This window comes from Mustela nigripes, chromosome 5 (genome assembly GCF_022355385.1).
Source record: "Mustela nigripes isolate SB6536 chromosome 5, MUSNIG.SB6536, whole genome shotgun sequence".
Taxonomy (NCBI): domain Eukaryota; kingdom Metazoa; phylum Chordata; class Mammalia; order Carnivora; family Mustelidae; genus Mustela; species Mustela nigripes.
The window spans coordinates 48,029,018-48,049,999 of record NC_081561.1 but is presented as its reverse complement, the minus strand read 5'-3'; the positions used below and the strand labels follow the sequence as shown (position 1 = coordinate 48,049,999).

Here is a 20,982-nt window from a genome sequence, read left to right as displayed (position 1 = left end):
TATCCAAGTCCCACCCTTAAGTCCCACAATTCAGACCCTAGCAGGAGGTGAGGGAAATGAATCACAATGATGGGGAGGGTACTCAGGAACCAAATCATGAAGGGCCTTTGAAATCAAATAAAGAAGAATCAATTTTGTCTGTAAAGCTCATTCTAGGATTCCAGAAGGATTTTAAGCAGGGAGTGACATAATCTGGTTCACATTTTAGAAAGCTCACTATGGCAGCAGAAGGGAAATCAGAAGGGACACAGAGAGGCAGTGGGGGCCTGATGCACAACAGAGGGAGCAAGAAGAGGGGTGAGAGATATTCAGGAGTAAAAAACAGGCCGTTTGATTGATTATATCAATATGATCAATGTGGGGAGGTGAAATGAGAATGACCCTAGCCTCTGGCTTATGCATGTAGTGGACTGCAATGTGCTTTCCTGAAAGAAAGACCTCAAAAGGAAAACTGAATTTGTTTGCTGGGAGATATAGGAGAGAAAATTAAAAGCTTATTAGCTTTTTAAAAAAATAAAGTATAAGCTTCATACACAGCATGTACACTGTTTACTTGGCAGCTGAGTACACTAACTCACCGTGTCCCAGGAGTGCAGTTATGGGAGATACAACTGATGCTAAACAGGGTGAATGGATATGGACCCACTCTGGCTTACTATTTGCTTATGAGTGCAAGGGGCCAAGATTTTTGTCCTTTAAAATTCTTTAGATTGAACAAAACTTAAACATGTAACAGTACAAGACTAATTTTGAAAATACTGGTTCATCTTTATGATGAAGTGTTATAGAGGTATGAAATTCATTTGTTCCAAGAATATTTAATGACATAAAAAATAAGAAAAAAACAAAATATAAAACTCTATTTACTAAGCTAATGGCAAAAAACTATTTTTTACATAGAAATGTCAAAAATTCATCCCTTCAGATAGTAGCATTATAAATATATAATTTTTTCATTGTTTTCCCAATCTTTCTATGAAGAACATAGGTTTTAAAATCAGAAATCATAAACTTGTTTTTAATCTTGTATATGTTTTGGGGCAAAGCTAATATTTTGGAAAAGAGGCTCTCTCCCACCACTAGCAGACACATAATTATCCTCTACCAAACAGGAGATGTTAGGCTATGCTAAATAGCAAGTATTTCCAAAAACTGTAATGCCTTGTAACAACAAAGGTTTGTTTTTTGCTCATACTATGTGTCCACTATGGGCTGGCTGGGGGTTCTGCTCCACATTCGTTTTAGGATCCATTCTGAGGAGCATGGTCACTTGCCATGGCAGAGGTAAAGAGCCCTAGAATGTCTCTGACTGGCAATTATATGCTCCAGTCCAGAAACACATGTCAATTTCCACTGAACTAATTGGTCAGAATGAACGTGGAGCCAGGAAATGTAAACCTACTATGTACCTGAAATATATTTGGCCAACAGAGATTATGATGATCACATATAACTACTATTCAGCAGTCCTGCCCCACCGGAAAAATTATGGAGTTATTTCTAGAGTAGTGTTCAAAACTAAAAACCATGACCCCCATGAGAAGATTGTGAAATCCATTTAGATGAGCAGTGTTTTTAATATAATGGAATTTAAGGGGAATTGTCAGAACATAACACATGTAGAAAGGGTAGATATTTACCATGAAACAATATTTGGTACACATCTATCAAATAAATACAGATGTGTCACAATGTGAAATATCTTCCTGTAGGTTCTGTGAAAAAATGTGGGAAACCATCATTCTGTGGGTGCCCTTAACTCAGCGAGATAGACAGAAACATAATAATTTCCATGTTGGGCTCTTCAAAGCTAATGTTTCAGACTACTGCAAAAGATTGGGGAAACCTGATATTCCTCCATGGTATAGGTCTCAAAGAACCATCCAATTTTTACTCTTTAGTATAATGCTCTCTCAGTAATAAATCAATTAAGAAATATCATGAAGCAACATATTTTTACCACCTTCTAAATATTAGTTTCATTATTTTTTATTTCTAACAGATTTCAAGCTTCAAAACCTTTCCCTTAACTATACAGATCCTCACTTTATTGGTTAAGAAGACACAAAATTCTTACATTAATTTAAAGGGCATCCCTGACGAAGATGAATGGTAATACAACTTTTTTCAATTTGTATTGCTATTAACTTATAAAACATTGTCATGAATGATTTTAACAGGCTTATGTTTTAATGTTTAAGAATGCATTTTAAGGGGCGCCTGGGTGGCTCAGTGGTTAAAGCCGCCGGCTCAGGTCATGATCCCAGGGTCCTGGGATCGAGCCTCACATCGGGCTCTCTGCTCAGCAGGGAGCCTGCCTCCTCCTCCTCTTTCTGCCTGCCTCTCTGCCTACTGTGGTCTGTCTGCCAAATAAATAAAAATCTTTAATAAACAAAAAAAAAAAAGAATGCATTTTAAAACTGCAAAATACCTACTGTATCTAACTTTCATCACAGACTTAATATTCCCAATTTTCCATATCCCACTTTTTATTTTCAAATAAGAAAATACAAATTCAGGGATGCCTGAGTGGCTCAATTGGTTAAGCAGCTGCCTTCTGCTCAGGTCATGATCCCAGGGTCCTGGGATGGAGTCCCACATAGGGCTCCTTGCTCAGCAGGAAGCCTGCTTCTCCCTCTGCCTCTGCCTGCCACTCTGTCTGCCCGTGCTCGCTCTTTCTGACAAAAAAAAAAAAAAAAAAGAAGAAGATACAAATTCGAACTATGCACTCTAGCTCTCTCTGTTAGTCTATGAAGAAAAGTACAATGTCTATCAATTTAATTTCAAATTTCTCATTTCCAAAATGAATTCTCACTCTTACTTTCTGTCATCCATGTGAAATGTTTTTAAGTGCTTACTTAAATGCAAGAGTTTCAACCAGTTTCAGTATTTTCAGCCCTGCCCCCACAGACCCTCCCATACTTGTTCCTAGCTACCCTCCACATAGCACTGCCAGTTAGTTCAAAAGCCAGCCTTTGTTTCTACAGGGAAAATACTGGTTAAACTGCCAAGAACAACACAATGCCTCATGTGGTACAATCTTCTTTTACCTCCCAGATGGCTCCACTGCCACTCACTAGGTATGCCAGAGAGATTTCCTGAGGAAAAAAGGAGTCAATGTGAACTAATATCATCTACCATCCTGACATTCAAAGACACCAAAGAAAACATGACTAAGTGCATTTTAAAGAACGGAAAGTGGAAAGACCATCCTCAAAAATAAACTAGTGGGCAATTTTTGTAGCATATAAGAGGAAGCTCTGGTATGGAAAAATGATGAACATCCTGTGTTTGTTAATTAAGGAAGCATTATATTCAGTTCAGTAACAGTAACTAGTTTAGAAGTGATGAGTCACAATATTCTTTTCCTTCCTGGCCTGATTCAGCAAGGTGTGGGGAAAAGAGGTTCCTACTGGCAGTGGGACCATCTATACCGCAACAAGGCCTCTAAGACACTGCAAGAATCTGAGCAAGGAAACGAAGCTGACAGGATTTCAGCCTCTCCTCTAAACAAATCCATGGAGTGAGGAGATGAGTACATTGGAGGCTCTCCTCCATTTCAAATTTGCTGCAGTTCCATTCTCTTAAGTAATTTACCTAATTATTCCATTCAGTGCAATGTTAATAATTAGCTTCTTTAAACAAACCAAAAAAGGTCATTTCTTTTCATTATTCCAAACTGGATATCCTATTATGAGTTGTGTATCAATTAACTTCTTATAAACAAAATTACCACACCCAGAACATTTCTATTACATCCAAAGAGCTCCAAAAATATGCACAGTATCATTCTGGTCATTCTCATTTTTCATGGGAGCTTCTCTTTTTATTGCTATCAGACAAAAACAATTCCCTGAAAATCCTCCTCCTTTTTAACAAATGAAAACCACTGTATAAATCCAACTAAATGCTGATGGTATGGTTTTGAATCCTAAAATGTGGAATTTCTTAAACTAGCATTGTTCTCCCCAATACACACATACACAGACACACACACAATGTCAACACATAAATACCAGTCAAATTTGGATTATCAGCCAACTGGATGGCAAGAAACAACTAGCACAGATATTCTTAAGTGGTGGAGAGTTGGGGAAAATACACAGTTGGGCATTGGAATGTGTTTTATTCTTCTACTTGAATAAAACAATGCCTGGCACTCTGGAAATTGGCAATAATGTACTTCAAACTGAGTAAACAATGAAACTTTCCCAGGACTAAAAAAACAAACTCAAGAGAACTAGAAAACATTTTTGTTTGTAAATACATTGATTCATACCTTAGCAAATGAGAAGACTATGTTTTGTTTAAAACAGCATTTTTAAACTCCTGCTATATAAGACTAGTGTGAAAAAGAGAATGAATTATAGGAGGTGACAATGTCATTAAATATTTATAAAAATTCTTGCAGAAAGGAGCCCTAAAAGGGCTCACAATACACAAACTCAAGATTGTATTATTATTACCAAATTTGCCATCTACAATGCAAGAAATTCATGAGGTGGGAAATTCTCATAACTCACTGCTCCCTCCAAAGTTGGTTGGTTACACTCTATTATAGAGATTTTTCTAATTCAATGGTCGAAAGCATAAACAGCTGCACTGGACTTGGTTCATGCTGGAAAACTGACATTTCTCTAGCAAGTGCCAAGTATAGTCTCAGAATTACAATATGTCAGACCTTATCCAAATGGAGATGCTCTTATTTTCCTACATCATCCAAATGCTGCTCAGGAGAAATTACAAACAAGATCCCTAAAGCCTTATTACCAAATGGCCCTAAGGAACAATTATGACTATCCACATACTTCCTGGTGCAAAATGCTCATTTCATAGCAGAAGTAATAGAGCAGGTACCAAAATGACTTCTGCTCCCAATTACAGGTGTTTTAGAATATTATTGGATTAACACTGAACATGATGCCTTCACAACTCCATGCCCTCTATTTCTGGTAAGGTCAGAAGAACCATATTAGTCAGAGCTAGAAGAAAAAGTATTCTCAGATCAGAAGTAAGGAAAGTTCCAAGATAGAGTTGGAAGTGGTTTGCACAAATGAGGAAGAACAAGTGGCCTCTTAGAGATTATACAATTCTTTTCTATTTGTAGCTACAGGAAGCCATGAGTATGGGTTCTTAGACTGGTTTAGCAAAGCAGGTTTCAGGTAGGTGTGCCACTAGAAAACCCAAAATAAACAGCAAATAGCCATGTCCAGAAGACATTAGACACTACCCAACTCCACAATCATTTGGGGCAAGCTATGGAAACGGGAAAAAAATCCATCTGGCAGTAAATGTGAAATTGCAAACATAAAGATATGAACAAATATTCAATAAAAACTACCATCATGGAAGAAGACACAAAAATAGCAAATACAGGGGTGCCTGGATGGCTCAGTGGGTTAGGCTTCTGCCTTCAGATCAGGTCATAATCTCAGGGTCCTGGGATCAAGCCCCACATGGAGCTCCTTTCTCAGCAGGGAGTCTACTTCCCCATCTCTCTCTGTCTGTCTCTGTGCCTACTTATGATCTCTATCTCTGTCAAGTAGGTAAATAAAATCTTTTGAAAAAAAAATAGCAAATACAGTAACTAACATCAACAGAAACAGAGTTAATTCACTAAAAAGATAAGCAGCTTAAAGGTACTTAATATATTCAGAGACACATTTGAGAATATTTGAATATATACATTAACATATTGAGAGACATATGAGAATAACTGAAGAGGGAAGTAGTGAGATGGAAAATCAAGTTGAAGAATTCTATCAGATTACAATGCAAAAGGATACTAATCTTACAAAATATTTAAAAAGTTTTCAGAAGGAAAAAAAATAAAACATATGAGGAAATAATGGAAGAAAAGTATTCAAAGCTAAATAAAGATCTGAATCTTCAGACCGAAAGGATCTCCCAAGTTACAAACTGCTTGAATGTGGGGGGGGTAAGGGGAAATACATGCCTTTTTAGATACATATTGGTGAAAATATACTAACTCAAAGGAAAAAGAAAAAAAAAATCCTAAGTGTTTCCAGAGGGTGGAAGGAGAGAGGAGACAGAAAGGATACCAATTAGTGTCTCCAAAAAAATTACCCTAAGGTACACAAAACTAAGAGTTAGTTATGGGATAGAATTAATTAACAAAACCTTCCACCTACCCTTAACATTCCTCCAAAATAAACTTCCCTCTACTGGAGGGACGCCTGGGTGGCTCAGTCAGTTAAGTGACTGCTTCAGCTCAGGTCATCCTCCTGAGGTCCTGGGATCAAGTCCCGTATGGGGCTCCTTGCTCAGCGGGGAGCCTACTTCTCCCTCTGCCTGTTCTGCCTGCCGCTCCCCCTGCTTGTGTTCTCCCTCTGACAAATAAAATCTTAAAATAATAAAAAATAAAAGTGTTATTGGAAAAAAAGTTAATAACATTCTAGCAATAAAACACAAGCTCTCACACTGGAAGCTGATGGGAAGAGAGAGATGGAGGGTGGTAAGAGTGATAAAAATCATGTAAATAGGACAAATTATCTGGGAAGGGGAATAGTTACCAACTAGCTATTACTAGGAAACTAGGTTTTAATTTATACATAGAAATATGATGATGGCAATCATTATGTAAACAGGAATATAATTTCCAGGGAAGAAAAGGAAACAATTCCAAACAAAGATAGAAAACGTAATAGTAATAATTATAATGAAGAACAAGAAAGCATGATAAAAAGAGAAAACAATGCAAAGAAAGAGTCCAAACATATTAACAATCATAATAAAGTTTTCTGGTATTTAGAATTTAGAAATTTCAAATGGTAGGGTTTTTGTTTTAAGATTTTATTTATTTATTTGAGAGAAAGAGATAGCAAGAAAGGGAACACAAGCAGGGGGAGTGGGAGAGGGAGAAACAGGCTCCCCACCGAGCAAGGAGCCCGCCATGGGGTTCGATCCCAGGACCCAGGGATCATGACTTGAGCCGAAGGCAGACATTTAACAACTGAACTACCCAGGCACCCTGTAGGGTTGGGTTTTGTTTGTTTGTTTGTTTTTAAGATTTTACTTATTTAGAGAGATAGAGAGTGCAAGCAGACGGAGGTACAGAGAAAGAGAATCTCAGGCAGACTCCAAGCTGAGAGCTGAGTGCAGAGCCTGAGATTGGGGCTTGATCCCAGGACCTTGAGACCATGACCCGAGCAGAAGCCAAGAGTCTGACACTCAACTTCCTGAATTACTTAGGTGCCCCAGTGTGGATTTTTTTTTGGGGGGGGGGGGGGGATGGGTTGTTTTTTTATTGTTTTTTTAAGTCTACCCACATGCTGCTTACAAGAAACCCACCTACAACACTTGTTAAGTGCCAAGAGTAAGTCATATCAGACTGACCTGGACTTCTCTGATGGGCATACTAAGATGTCATCAGATGAATACTCTGCTCAAGAGATTTCAAAATGAGAACAGATGAAATGTAAGCTTAATATAAAACTAAATGGCTCCCCAGTGGAGAGTTAAGACCTGATGCCAACATGGTGGGAGATTTCTAGTGATGTTTTTAGAATACTGACACTTGCCCTGTCCAGTTAACTGGTTACTCTTCATTTGGGTAAGGGCAACCATGACCTGCAAATCACAACTCCACACAAAGCAGAGCTAAGAATGATCTCTGACTGAATGAAAGACCTTACTGAAAGATCTCACCTGGATAAATAATGGGCCAACTGCCACAAGATAAAATTCAATGGAAACACACGAAAGTCCTGGGAGCCAAAATCTGGATTATAGAATGCTCAATAGGAAGCTGCTGGCTTCACAGCAGGAGATCTGAGGAGTCTACAAGGTCTTAGCTAATGGTAAACTGCAGTCATTATTGTCAACTGGACGCCCAACAATTCGTTTGCTTCTGGGCTACACCCTCTCCATTCAGCAACCCTATGATCAGGAAGAATCAAACCTCAGTGGATCTAGACAAGGCTGACCAGACTGGAGACATAACTGCAAACCACTGCAAAAAAAAAAAAAAAAAAAAGCAGCAGTTTTAGAATATGATGTCCCACTTGTCTTCAAATACTGGCAAGACTGCCACGAGGAAAAGATATTAGGCTTCTCCCCATCACTCCCAGAGTACAGAATTAGGACTGATGCCTGGAAACTCCAGGAAGGAAGTTTTCAGTTTAATTTCATTTTAAAAAGGTTTTAATAGATGGGGATGTCCCTCAAACTGAAAGTTTCCCATCACTGGAGGTGTCTGGAATAGGGCAATATGTTCATTAAGTACGCTATTGCGATAAGCATAATTGGTATCAACAATATTTATACAGTAAACAATAATTATTCATAAAATAACTTCCAGCCCTATGACTTACATTGACTAGAGTGTCTAAACCAATCATTTGTCCAAACTGAACCCAGGCTTCAAGAAGCAGATTTAGAGCACCTGGGTGGCTCAGTAGTCAAGCATCTGCCTTCGGCTCAGGTCAGGATCCCAGGGTCCTGGGGTTGAACCCCTCATTGGGCTCCCTACTCAGTGGGAATCTTGCTTCTCTTGCTCCCAGTCCCCTCTCTCTGACCACCTCTCTGTCAAATAAATAAATAAATAAATTTTTAAAAAAGCAAGTTTAATCTCCACCTCTTCTACAAAGCATATCATGACAAAAAACAAGACCACACCTCCCACAGTGCCCATCTCCAGTATTAGACCATTTAGAGCTCCATTACATTCTTATTTTGCCTCCTAAAAATTATATTTGAAATAGTCCATCTCCCAATGGTACCACAAGCAACCTGGGGTCATAACCAACCTCAATCTGCCAGGCACCCTGGTAGACACCGAATTAAAACTTGCTGACTCATCATTCCTCTCTCTCTCTCTCTCTCTCTCTCTCTCTCTCTCTCTCTTTCTCTCTCTTCTTTTTCCCCTTCATAGAGCACACAGCCAGTGTTTTTGTAATCACCAACATCTGCTCATTGTGAAAATAATGAAATACACAATAATGCCTTCCTTGGGAGAATATCTCCCTTCCTGCTTGATATACCAAAATTCTTGCATTTTTCCATTTAAGACTTCCCAACTCCCTAGTGAAAACAATGCTAGAAACTAACTGATACCAGGGCACCTGGGTGACTCAGTAGGTTGAACAACTGCCCTCGATTCAGGTTATAACCCAGAGTCCTGGGATCGAGCCGTCTTTGCTCCTCGGAGCTCTTTGCTCCACAGGGAATTTGCCCCCTCTCCCTGCCACTCAGCCTGCTCGCACTCACTCCCTCTCTGTCAAACAAATAAAAATCTTAAAAAAAAAAAAAAGTTAAGAAACTGACTGAAACCCATTCCTGCATATTTTGAAGGTAGTAAAACATGCCTTCTTCCTTTCCCCTTTTACCACAGAACATATCATATCAATAGATGCCTCTAGGAAAACAGAGATCCCAGATTTTGAAGGGAAAAAGTCAAAATATGAAATTCTCTACAGAGTAATAAAGATTAGCAAAGTCTTACACTGTAGACAAGCAAGGCTACACATTCCTCTTCCCTGCAGCCTAAAAATACTATAGATCTGTACAAGTGCACTCCTTGAGGATACTGGGTTGGGTGCAACAGTCCAGCCTTATCGAAAGACTGGCAGTACTAAGACAGTGAAAGAAAGGAATAGAAGGAAAAAAATTTCTTCTCCAGCTCAGTTTATGATAAATGCTCATCTTTGAGGATAAACTGGAAGAGGGGATAAAACAGAAAGTGTACACATATTTATTTTTTAAATTTAAGTTGTTAGAATTTAAGTTAAATTCGAAAATGTGAAATTATCATTGCTTCTCTAGTCTTATGCTGCTTTAGGCTCAAGGTCCAAAAAGATGGCAGGTTACTAGAAGGGAAATTTCAAATTCAACTTGGCAGCCATATCCAAGATGATGCAGAAACATTTAAAATGCACAAACTTGTTGCATTACTCAAGCTTAGCATTTAATAATGGGATGAGTCTGGCTAAAAGTTGTCCAATGTGAAATTACACTCCCGAGCTAAAAATTAAAAATATTTAGAGACATAGCTAAGGAAACACAGATGCACAAATGGCTCTAACTATCCTGTATCGGTAATTGGCCAGACATTCATTTAACTAATTTAGAATGAAACAGAGATCAAAAATAATCACATTTTTTTTCCCCAGGGTTCTGACATGTGTAGTCTAAAAAGAATTGATTCTGATTTCCCAGTGCCTCCATAACTTCCCTCTGTCAAGCGTCAGTCAATTGAATTCAATTCAACATAGTTTTTGTTTGGTTCAGTTTGTTATTTAATAGACTATGTATTAAGTCCAAACACTCTGTAGTAACTTACTTACATACGTCATGTATGTAGAACTCACCACAATTTTGAGAACATAGATCCAACCACAGACACAAATAATAGACCTTCAGACTAGTAGATGTGGGGGCAACTGACCAGATTACAAACACAACAACCTCCTTAAAGCACCTACTACACATAGCAATAAAAGAGGTTTAGGACCTACATGGTAATGCAACTGACCCTGACAAGGGGAGCATCCATGGAGAAATTTGCTAAGCGATTATGAGTCCTTGAGGACAAGGATCATAATTAATTTATCACTGCATCACCAGGATCTAGTTTAAACCACAGAAAGAACTAAGACATATTTGTGGGATGGATGGATTCATGCATACCCTACACAAATGCACCAAAGTGCGGGCTGCAACTGCACAGGGAAACCTAGCTGATGAAGCAAATCGATACTGAAACCCAGGGCTGCATCTGCCCATTGACACAGCTATGTTCTAATTTTCGCAAAGCTGTCCTAATGGGCTATCGGTGGCCCTGACCAAAGAGATCTCTGCAATTGCTAAACCCAGGAGCTCAAGACAAACCACCGATAGCTGCAAACAAGACTGGAAGATAGCCTCAATCCCACCAAACCATCACCTTCTGGGACTATGCCATATGGCAGAGGAGGATCATCTTGCAGACTCCACAGCAACACTTACAGTCACAAGGTATTCCTCCCAAAGGCCAATGTTACTGCCAGCTCTAAGAGAGACCATCCCCAGCATCCACACTTTCTTCTCCCTCAGCCCAGTGTGAACAATGGTGAAAATCTGGATGTGCCTCTTCATGACCCAGGCTGTACAGAGGATACCTCACCTAAAGTAGTAAGGTGGGGCACATGGGTGGCTCAGTCAGATAACCATCTGACTCTTCAATTCACCTCAGGTCATGATCTCAGGGTTGGGGGATCAAGCCCCATGTGGGGCTCCAGGCTCAGCACAGAGTCTCCTTACGACTCTTTCTCTCTCCTTCTCCCTCTGCCCCCACCCCTGCTCACATGTGCGTGCTCTCTCTCCCTCTAAATAAATCCAAAACATAAAGTAGTGATGTGTTTTCCAAAAGACAGACATCCAAGTCTCAAGTGTAAAAAAGCTTAGAAATAGGGAGAATAGTATACTTATGATAATAACAAAGTTAAGTGGAGTACTTCTGTCAGGCACTATGCTGAGGGGTTTGAGTTATTCTACTTAACCTTCCTGACCACACAAAGAAGTAGGTCCTATGATCCCCACTTGACAGATGGACAAACTAAGCTTTAAAAAGTTAAATACTAGGCCCGAAAATCACACAGGTGCTAAGTGTCAGGGCCATGACTACAAAATACCCATGATCTTAGTTAGCTATCATCGTACATGGCCTCAAGGTCTTAGAGTACAGAATACTCTTTTGGCACTCACAAGGAGTAATAAACTGATTTTATGCTTTTACAAAAATATTTTGTATCATTTTAGCCATATTTTACTATCTGTAATTAGTGTCTGGTATTTAAAAGCACATCTGGCACAATAAATACTTGATGAATTAAAGGAAGATAAATTAATTACACTGTAACATCATTATCTCTCATTGGAATGGAATTCAAAATTAAAATTTCAAATGTTTCCATCTACATAGCATGTAGTTAGGCATTCATTTTTGCATTATGAAAGTAAAACATGTATATTAAAAAACAGACAAAACAAAGAAAAGCAGAAAGAAAATATCTATCATTCTACAAACCAAAGACAACTGTTAACATTTTGAGAAACATGCAATTCAGAGCTCAAAAATATAATTTGATTACTCATGTAAGCCTGATTTCTACCACAAAAGCCATAATTCAGATTCAGAAAAAAAAATTTTCAAGTGTTGAAAAGACCAATGAACTTTTTTTATGTAATTTCCACATGGAGGCCAAAGAAAATTTTGTTTAACCATCATGAAAAGATATTTACAATTTTCTTAAGATAAAAAGATCTGTTATTTCATTATTCTTCATTCACTACTGTCCATTTTCAGTGAACGTTCAAAAAGGATATTAATAGGAATTTGAGAAATGTGTCCTACATTTCCCAGTAGACTAATTTCCTAAAGGGTTTTACCCTACATTGACCTAAACTGTCTGTATATATGTTCTAAGCTGCAATTCTTTACACGGCCCATGATGGCTCCAAGCAGTGCGTGCAACCAAGGAAAAGAAAAACATACAAACAGCAAAATGAAAAAGGACTTTGCAATCACACCTGCCCAACTACCCCCTTCCTACAGGCTTTTCTAAGCTACTAGCTTTCATTCAGTTGGTGGCAGGCTGGTGAGAATCCAAGTTTCGTATTTCCTAGTCCAGAGCCTTTTAGGAAACAATGAGAGCATCTATGTATTTAGTATTTGACATATATTATTATTATTATTACTATTTAAATGGTAGTTGAGAAATGACACACAGACAGTAGGGACCTACTCAGTCACACTGCACACACTATAGGCTTGCTGCCACTAAATATACACAGAGTTTGAAGAAGGGTCCATGTACTTCCACTTCCTGGAGAGAGGATGAACGTCACCTTCTCTTTTCATTCCCACCCCAACCCCATTCCAAAGGAAGCCAAGTAGGAGCTCTGCTTACAGCATTCTAGAGAAGACAGTTAGGCATGTCATCCCTGCCACCTACATTGTTGATTTCACTCTCTCTCATTTCAAACCTCAGTCCAGAGGTGTTAGCTCACAAGTGATCTGAACAGGAAGGGGACAGTAAAAGGAGCTGTAAAATGATGAAAAGGCAGACTGCCCAAGGCAACGGAAATTTCTCCAGGTAAGTGGTGGAGCTGTCCACGTTCTCAGGAACTTGAGTGTGTGTTGACCTTCTCCACACTGCCTCTCTCTGGGATAAACGCTCCACTTCTTGCTAAGATCTGCCTTCAAATCATACTCAACCCTTTCTAAAGACTGATCACTTACCAAACTGAACCTAGCAACTTCTCTGTATCCCCATACGGTAGCCAAGCTCATGGTTGGCACTTAGGCACTATTTGGTGAATGGCTGAACACTTACAAAGAGTGTTCTGGTCTTATCTCTAATATTCTACCTAATTCTGGATACTACTGAAAATCACAGGCCTAGACACACCCCATGAGGTGGAATAAAACTCTCTCTCCCTAATAAAGTAGCAAAATTCAGATATACAAGGTTTAGAATTTTTGAAAATCTGTATTTCGAAAAGTTGTTTCAAACACTGAACGACCTTTGAATTTGAAAGTTACCATGAAAATATAATACCCATGTTCTGAGTGTTTGTATTTGTCCCTATACCACTTTAAAAACTAAATTTCCAAAGAATATTCTTAAAAGTACAAAATTGCTCTAAAGCTCAAACTTCACTGGAACCTCTTTTTATTTGAATTTTCAAATTGCACTATTGGGTATTTACCCTAAAGATACAAACGTAGTGATCCAAAGGGGCACGTGCACCCAAATGTTTATAGCAGCAATGTCCACAATAGCCAAACTATGGAAAGAACCTAGATGTCCATCAACAGATGAATGGATCAAGAAGATGTGGTATATATACACAATGGAATACTATGCAGCCATCAAAAGAAATGAAATCTTGCCATTTGCGACAACATGGATGGAACTAGAGCGTATCATGCTTAGCGAAATAAGTCAAGCGGAGAAAGACAACTATCATATGATCTCCCTGATATGAGGAAGTGGTGATGCAACATGGGGGCTTAAGTGGGTACGAGAAGAATCAATGAAACAAGATGGGATTGGGAGGGAGACAAACCATAAGTGACTCTTAATCTCACAAAAGAAACTGAGGGTTGCTGGGGGGAGGGGGTTTGGGAGAAGGGAATGGGATTATGGACATTGGGGAGGGTATGTGCTTTGGTGAGTGCTGTGAAGTGTGTAAACCTGGTGATTCACAGACCTGTACCTCTGGGGATAAAAATATATGTTTATAAAAAATAAAAAATTATTAAAAAAAAAAAGAAAATTTTATTGGTCCTTAATCTTTTCTTGACACCAATAACTGTAAAAACAAATAGTTAACAAACAGCATAACATTGCAATCATGGCTAAATTGACCAAGATCAAAACAACACAAGTCAAAACCAAAACTAAACACTGAATCAAACACAAGCAACTGGCAGGATTCCCAGAAGGTCACTAAACTTGGACTTGAGAAAACTATCAACGTTTCCTGAAATTTTCAAAGATATCTCTAAGTTTTTTCATTAGTAAAAACCAAAATGCCAGAGAAACAACAAAGAGAAAAAACTAAACTGAATCCTTAGAAAAGATAAACCTAGTAGGAAAAAATATCCCTTTCAAAATTGACAGCTATAAATTTATTTTCTTGGCATTGTGGACATATTGTTTGCAAAGGAAATCTTTTGAATAGATAACTCTGAAAGCAAACTGGGTTAAGCAGGACAGGTAGATCTAGAGCATTCCAGTAGCACTGTCTTTGATTATGTGCCTCCCTCATATTATCTGATTTTCCAGAAGGCAAGGTAGTTGAATGAAAAATATTGAGTTGAACACAGGAACCCTGATTTGTCATCCAGTCCTACAACTAACTCTGCATAAGCCTTTAGCCTAGAATGATACCTCTAAGCCTCTGTCTCCTCATTTATATTAGATCAATTATAATATCCATTAGCACTCTAAAAATTCTAGGAGTACATGGGAATCCCACAGATAATAATGTATAGTGTTACAGGGCCTCTCTTTATAAAGGACATGATTACTCCTTTTCACAATAAATTAACTCCTTTCACAATAAATTAACCAAATTAACTCTTTTAATCAGCTTGGGTATCAGCATTCTAAAGAACTGTGCTGGGTGCTTGGGTGGCTCAGTCGTTAAGCACCTACCTTTGGCTCAGATCATGATCCCAGGGTCCTGGAATCAAGCCCCACACTGGGCTCCCTGCTACCACCCCCCAACCCCTGTCTCCCATTTGCTGTGACCCCCTGCACCCCCTTCCACTCTCTCTCTCAGATAAACAAATAAAATCTTTTAAAATAATAATAATAAAGATAATAAAGAAAGAAAGAACTGTGCTTGGTGATACTGATGTTCAGTCAAGTTTGAGAACCAGTAGGTCAAAGCAGTGATTCTCCGTGTGGCCTCTGGCCAGCAGCAGCATCTGGGAACTTTTATAAATGGTATTCAAAAGGTTGTACTATTTTCTGAGAAACTTGAAATACTTCACTTATCCTGAAACAAATTCTCCCACTATCTAAAACAGAAAAACCATCAAATGAACATAGCCTAAGCTACATTTTTTAGGATTCCATTTTTAAGAGGTGAAAACAGAAAAGAGAGCCTCAGCTTAAACCATTCATTAAGTCCAAAGTAAAATAACAGCAAATTCTTATTAAGCATTTACTATGAGTCAGGCAGTGTTAAAAGAACTTTATGTACATTAACACATTTACTCCATATAACAACCCTGCTGAGATAGGTACTGTTTTCCCAATTTTCTAATGAGGATACAGAAGTAAAAAGATATATGCAACTTGTCCAACTTCAAACAATTCATAAGTGACAGAGTCAGATACAAGACAAGACTAGATAGTCTGGGGGCGTCTGGGTGGCCCAGTGGGTTAAAGCCTCTGTCTTCGGCTTAGGTCATGATTCTAGGGTCCTGGAATCGAGTCCTGGGATCGAGCCCCCGCGTCAGGCTCTCTGCTCAGCAGGGAGCCTGCTTCCCTTCCTCTCTCTGCCTGCCTCTCTGCCTACTTGCAGAGTAGTCAAATAAATACAGTCTTTAAAAAGATTGTATCTGTCAAATAAATACAATCTTTAAAAAAAAAAAAAAAAAAGACTAGGCAGTCTGACTGTAGAGTGTCCCCAACCATAATATGGAAAAGAAAGTTAGGAAATTTGGCCTCCATGGCTGATCTTGTTTGCATGAGACTAGACCACATGCCAAAAATAAACATTTCTACTTTGTTTCTCTCAAGAATGATAATGACTCTAGCTAAGGAATTACTATTGCATGCTAAGAAATATAATCCAAAAACAATAAATACAAAATAAAAACATGTATCCATTTCCACTGATGTGTTTTACTCACAAGACTTCCAAGATTGGCCTTAATAGTAAAACCATCCACTTTGGAACAAACTAGGGCCCTCAAAATGAACTAAATGAATGCCAGGTAATGCTCATCAAAACCTTTTTAAGTGAGCCAGGTTATGTAAATCAAGTGCAATTAGGCTAGCTCCTCTAACACTATCTCTGCTCCAATCCTTATGCATGTAAGTGGAGAATTATAAAATCATTTTTTATGTTATGCATTGCAGTACTGATTATTCCTAATTGGCCACTCACTGCAACAGAGCTGCCACATCCTGTCACTGACAATTGCAACATCGCGGACTCTCTTAGCTCTCCAGATAAATTATCCAAAACACGTGATTTGATTCCTGAGAGTTTGAATTTGCTTCCACATGCCTTCATTTTTCCCATCAAGAGATGTACCTCTGATCTTTCCTTTTCATCACCAAAGCTACTCTTCATTTCATACATAGTGAGTTAAACAGAAAACCCTACTCAAATTAAATTGTAACGGCATTTAGTAACATTAAATTCTAATCATATTCATTTTAATAACATTCACTTGTAAGGTCAAAAGTATCCTAAAAGAGACTGATTGCCCGAATAAAGGAGTTTACATGCTCGAGAATGCTCATATGCTGGAAGCTGCATTACGTTTAGTCTCCAGGAAGTAACAGAAGATTAGTAATAGGCAGGTGTAACATTGAATTCCAAGAGTCAAGATGAGTTATAAAAAGGTGCTCTAAGTTAGAAATCTAATATTCAACTTATCATTGAAATCAAAGGATAATCAAGACTACATTCAAAATTACAGAATAATTTGGCATCCTTTTTGAAATTGATACCATGTTTTTTCACCAGAACTATTTGGTCCTAAGATGATCATTCAGATAAGTTCCAATCAAACGATATGCACAGAATTGCTTTTTGGGTATGTGGTTTGAAGCATTTTGAAATTATCACAGTTAAGCAGAAAAAGAACTCTTAAATTACGTCACCTAACCCTTTTTGCCAGTTTAGGCCTACCCTTGCTCTGTATCCTCATTTTCCCTTCTCTTATATCCTCTTCAACAAACCTTCACGTAGCTGGATAAGGTTTCAGTCTGTGCTCACTCTCAAGAACCTAAGAAATACCAGATCGTATTTCCCAAGTGCCTCTCTTGGATACCACAGCATGCCACCTTTAGATGCTCTCTTCCCATCTGAATTGTCTAAGGACTGATATTAAGGAGAACCAGACTTTAAGACTATTTAAATGTGAATGTTAATGGATTATAAAATCCACCAGATAGGGAATGAAATACTTTACCACAGAGAGTGAATAAAAATCAAATGATTTGAAGCTAATCAAGTAAAAAAAAAAAAAAATTCTAGAAAGTTCCATATAAAACATGCAATAAAATTATGAAGAGAATTTGAAAATATTCTTGTGTTCACATTCTGGTTAAGAAGTAAAAGCTATAAATTCTAAAAGTTAGATTTAATACAAAATCTGACCCTTATATCAACATACTTTTCATTTCAAGGCATTTGGGGATTAGAGTTTTTTGTTCTTAGTGTGAGTGTGGTGTGTGTATATTATTTTACTATTTTAAACACTTTAGAAGCATTATTTCACTTTAACAACAATGTGAGAACTATGAAGGATGCATTGTATTACTACAGTCCTCCTTTACAGATGGGGAAACTGAGGCTCAGAGAAGTTATGCAACTCTCCCAGAGCAAATTTTGAATATGTTCCCATAGCATATTTTGAACCTGAGTCTTGAGCCCCAACAAAGGCTCCTGTTCCTTAACACTACCTGTATTTTCCCCAGTTGTCTAAACACAAGCTTAGTACCTGCCCCTCAAGAAGTCTATATATTGCAATCACAAACTGGCACAGAAAATGCCAGTTTGGGAAATGAACGTTTCCTGTACAGAAAGTCTTGCTAGGGGTAGCACTGTGTTCACCAGGCACACATGTGGTGGGACTGGAGTCATGCCTATTCTAGTTTTTTATCCAGCATCAGATTTTCTAATCCATTTAAGCCTATTTGCAAAGTCATTCTATTTCTGTACTAATGACTTAGAAACAGCTGGAATTTTTTTTAGCCAAAATTTTGAAATCTCAGATCTCTATTAAAAGAAGGGGGGGAGGAGTCACTTCAGATAATCCAGAGACCTGCAATGCTGAACTTCCCTTTCACTCTGGAGAACTGGCATGAGTCCCTTAAACCTCTGCTTTAAAAAAAAAAAAAAAAAAAAAAGTCCTGTAATGTACACTGATGACAGAGATGATCTGGTATCATCTCATTGGGAGCCAAAGACTCATGTTATTACAACTAGAAGACTTATGTATATTTCTTCTTCGGCTTCATCTCGACTCAAAAAAAAAAAAAAAAAAAAAAAAAAAAAAAAAAACCCTAAACCTATTCTTTCCTAAAGTACACAGATTCTACCATGTAAAAATTGCTCAAGATGATAGCTAATTCTCTACCCTTTGCAGGATCCTCCAATGTTCCCAGTGTGTTTTTTGGGGGAGAGGGTTTGTTTTGGATAGGGTAAAACCCTACTGATGCACACCTAGGATTTTCTGAAAAGTGTTCCCTTTACTCCTGCCCCTGTGGAGGGGAATTTGCAGGTGTTTGCCCTTACCTTAACTGAGATCCAACCCAGTAGTTCTCAAAAGTAGGTAAATGCAACCATCACCTGGAGGGCTCATGGAAACAGCTAAACCTTACTCCCAGAGTTTCGGCCTGGGCTCTAGATCGTCCCTTAAAGTTCCCAGGTGATGCTCATACCGCTGGCCAGAGATGACATTCTGAGAACCACTGCTTTAACTCACTGGTTCCCAAGCTGTTCTGCATGGAAATCACCCTGGAGGAGCTGTTTTTAAACGTGGATGCCCCCAAGTCCCATTCCTACAGATTCTCATTTAATTGGTTTAGGGTGCTGCTCAACTACCGAGTTTTTTAAAGTTCCCCCAAGCTCCTGTCCTGTGCAGCACCATTAAAGAACCTTCTGGGCCAAATACACCGCCCACCGCCCTGTGCCCTCGCCCACGCTCCCGGCGCGCCACGTGTGGACGCCACTGCCCCTTCCAAGGGGACGATGGGTTCAGGGGCATACATTGCCACACAATAAGAATTCCCGGGGCCAAAGACCCCGCGGCACAAACCAGCTCCCAACGAACCTCCTGTGATTCAGGAACACCCAGTAACTTTGTAGGACAAATCCTGTCATCCCAGCCTCCAGCCTGGGTGCAGGGTTGATCTCTGGATTCACCAAGCGCTTCAGCGCGGGGAGAAAATGTCAAACTGCAGCCCCGGGACAGCTAGCCTTGGACCCCCTATTTGTTACTCTAGCAGAGAGAGGGGAGAAGGCGTTGTCACCTTACCTGACGCGGCGTCCAGGGTCAGGGTGGCGGTCGCAGCCAGCAGCGTCTTGTACCAGGGCTTCGGGGGGCGTCCCAGGCAGCGACCAGCCCCAACCCGGGCAGAATCTGGGCTGAAGAGGGTTGGCTCCCCTCCGTCCCGAGCCCGGTCGCCCCGTCGCCCCGTCCGCCGGCAGTGGCCAGTGCAGAGCGCCTCGGCTCCGAAGCTCGCTCTCGGCCCCCTGGAGGCGGAGCCCCGGAGATAAGGTTAGCACTCCCGCCCCCTTTCCGGTGGGCCAGGCCAGAGGGTGGGTTTTGGATCGCGATCTGCAAGTGCGAACTGCTAATTAACCCTGGTGGAAACACGCTCCGCTCGAATCCTGCCAGGACCAGAGGCTGCGCGACGGGAGAGGCGGCAGAGGAGCTACCCCGGAAGCGGGAAAGATAAAGGAGCGCCGAGGGCGAAAGGGAGAGCCCGGGGAGGCGAGCACCTGGGGCGCGTGGCAGCACGGAGGAGAGGGGCTACCTTCCGTAGCCCGTGAGAACGGCCCCCAGGGGGCGCCAGGGTCTGTCACCCTGGTCCGCCCCGCCGCTGGCTGTTGTACCTGCCCTTAACCTAAGGGAATAGCTGCCCAAAAACCTGAGAGGAGTTCACTTTCAAATAGGTAGGCAGTTACCTGTGAGGACCTGGAAGTTACAGAAGTTCTGGAATAAGGCGACGGCCTAGGAAATAAAGGAGTACTCTGTTGCTCTGCCCTTAACTCACAGAGCACCAGAAAGTTCCTTAACCTTCAGGTGCTTAGACCTCCCATGTGCCCTGGACCCCCCCCTTACCACCCCTCACCTGTCACTTTGTCCACTTCTCACTCTGCTTTACCCCCTCACCCCCTCCCCCGTATGGCCTGCTTGTCCTTCCTTATACACCCCAGTGTGGTGTTCTCTCCCTACTTCATCTACCTCCAAAGCTCTGTCTCCCACCTTATCACAGTTGCCTGCTTCCCTTTATTCAGGTCTCAAATGCCCCTTCCAGAGCATCCTTCCTGCATACTCCATCCAAATGGAACTCCCACAACCATTCACATCCCCTAACCCCACTTCATTTTCAACACATTACTTATCATTCCTTGAAAGTGTATTATTTGTTCTGTTGCTTTGCATCCATCTCAAGAGAAGCGTCCTGAGGAAAAAGAATTGGTCTTATGCCTAGCTTTACTTTCTACATCTAGAACAATACCTGGAATATAGTAGGTGCTCAATAAATATGGGCTGAG

General features: G+C 39.9%; 1 protein-coding gene across 1 annotated transcript in view; it reads right to left on the bottom strand.

The window, feature by feature from the left end:
* Window positions 1-20,227, bottom strand: part of LOC132018618 (collagen alpha-1(XXI) chain) — a 145,800-nt gene extending 125,573 nt beyond the window's left edge. Inside the window, exon 1 of the mRNA XM_059401543.1 lies at window positions 19,736-20,227. The gene's annotated coding sequence lies outside the window, so the exon portion shown is untranslated. The remainder of the gene's footprint in view (window positions 1-19,735) is intronic.
* Window positions 20,228-20,982: the final 755 nt, after the last annotated feature.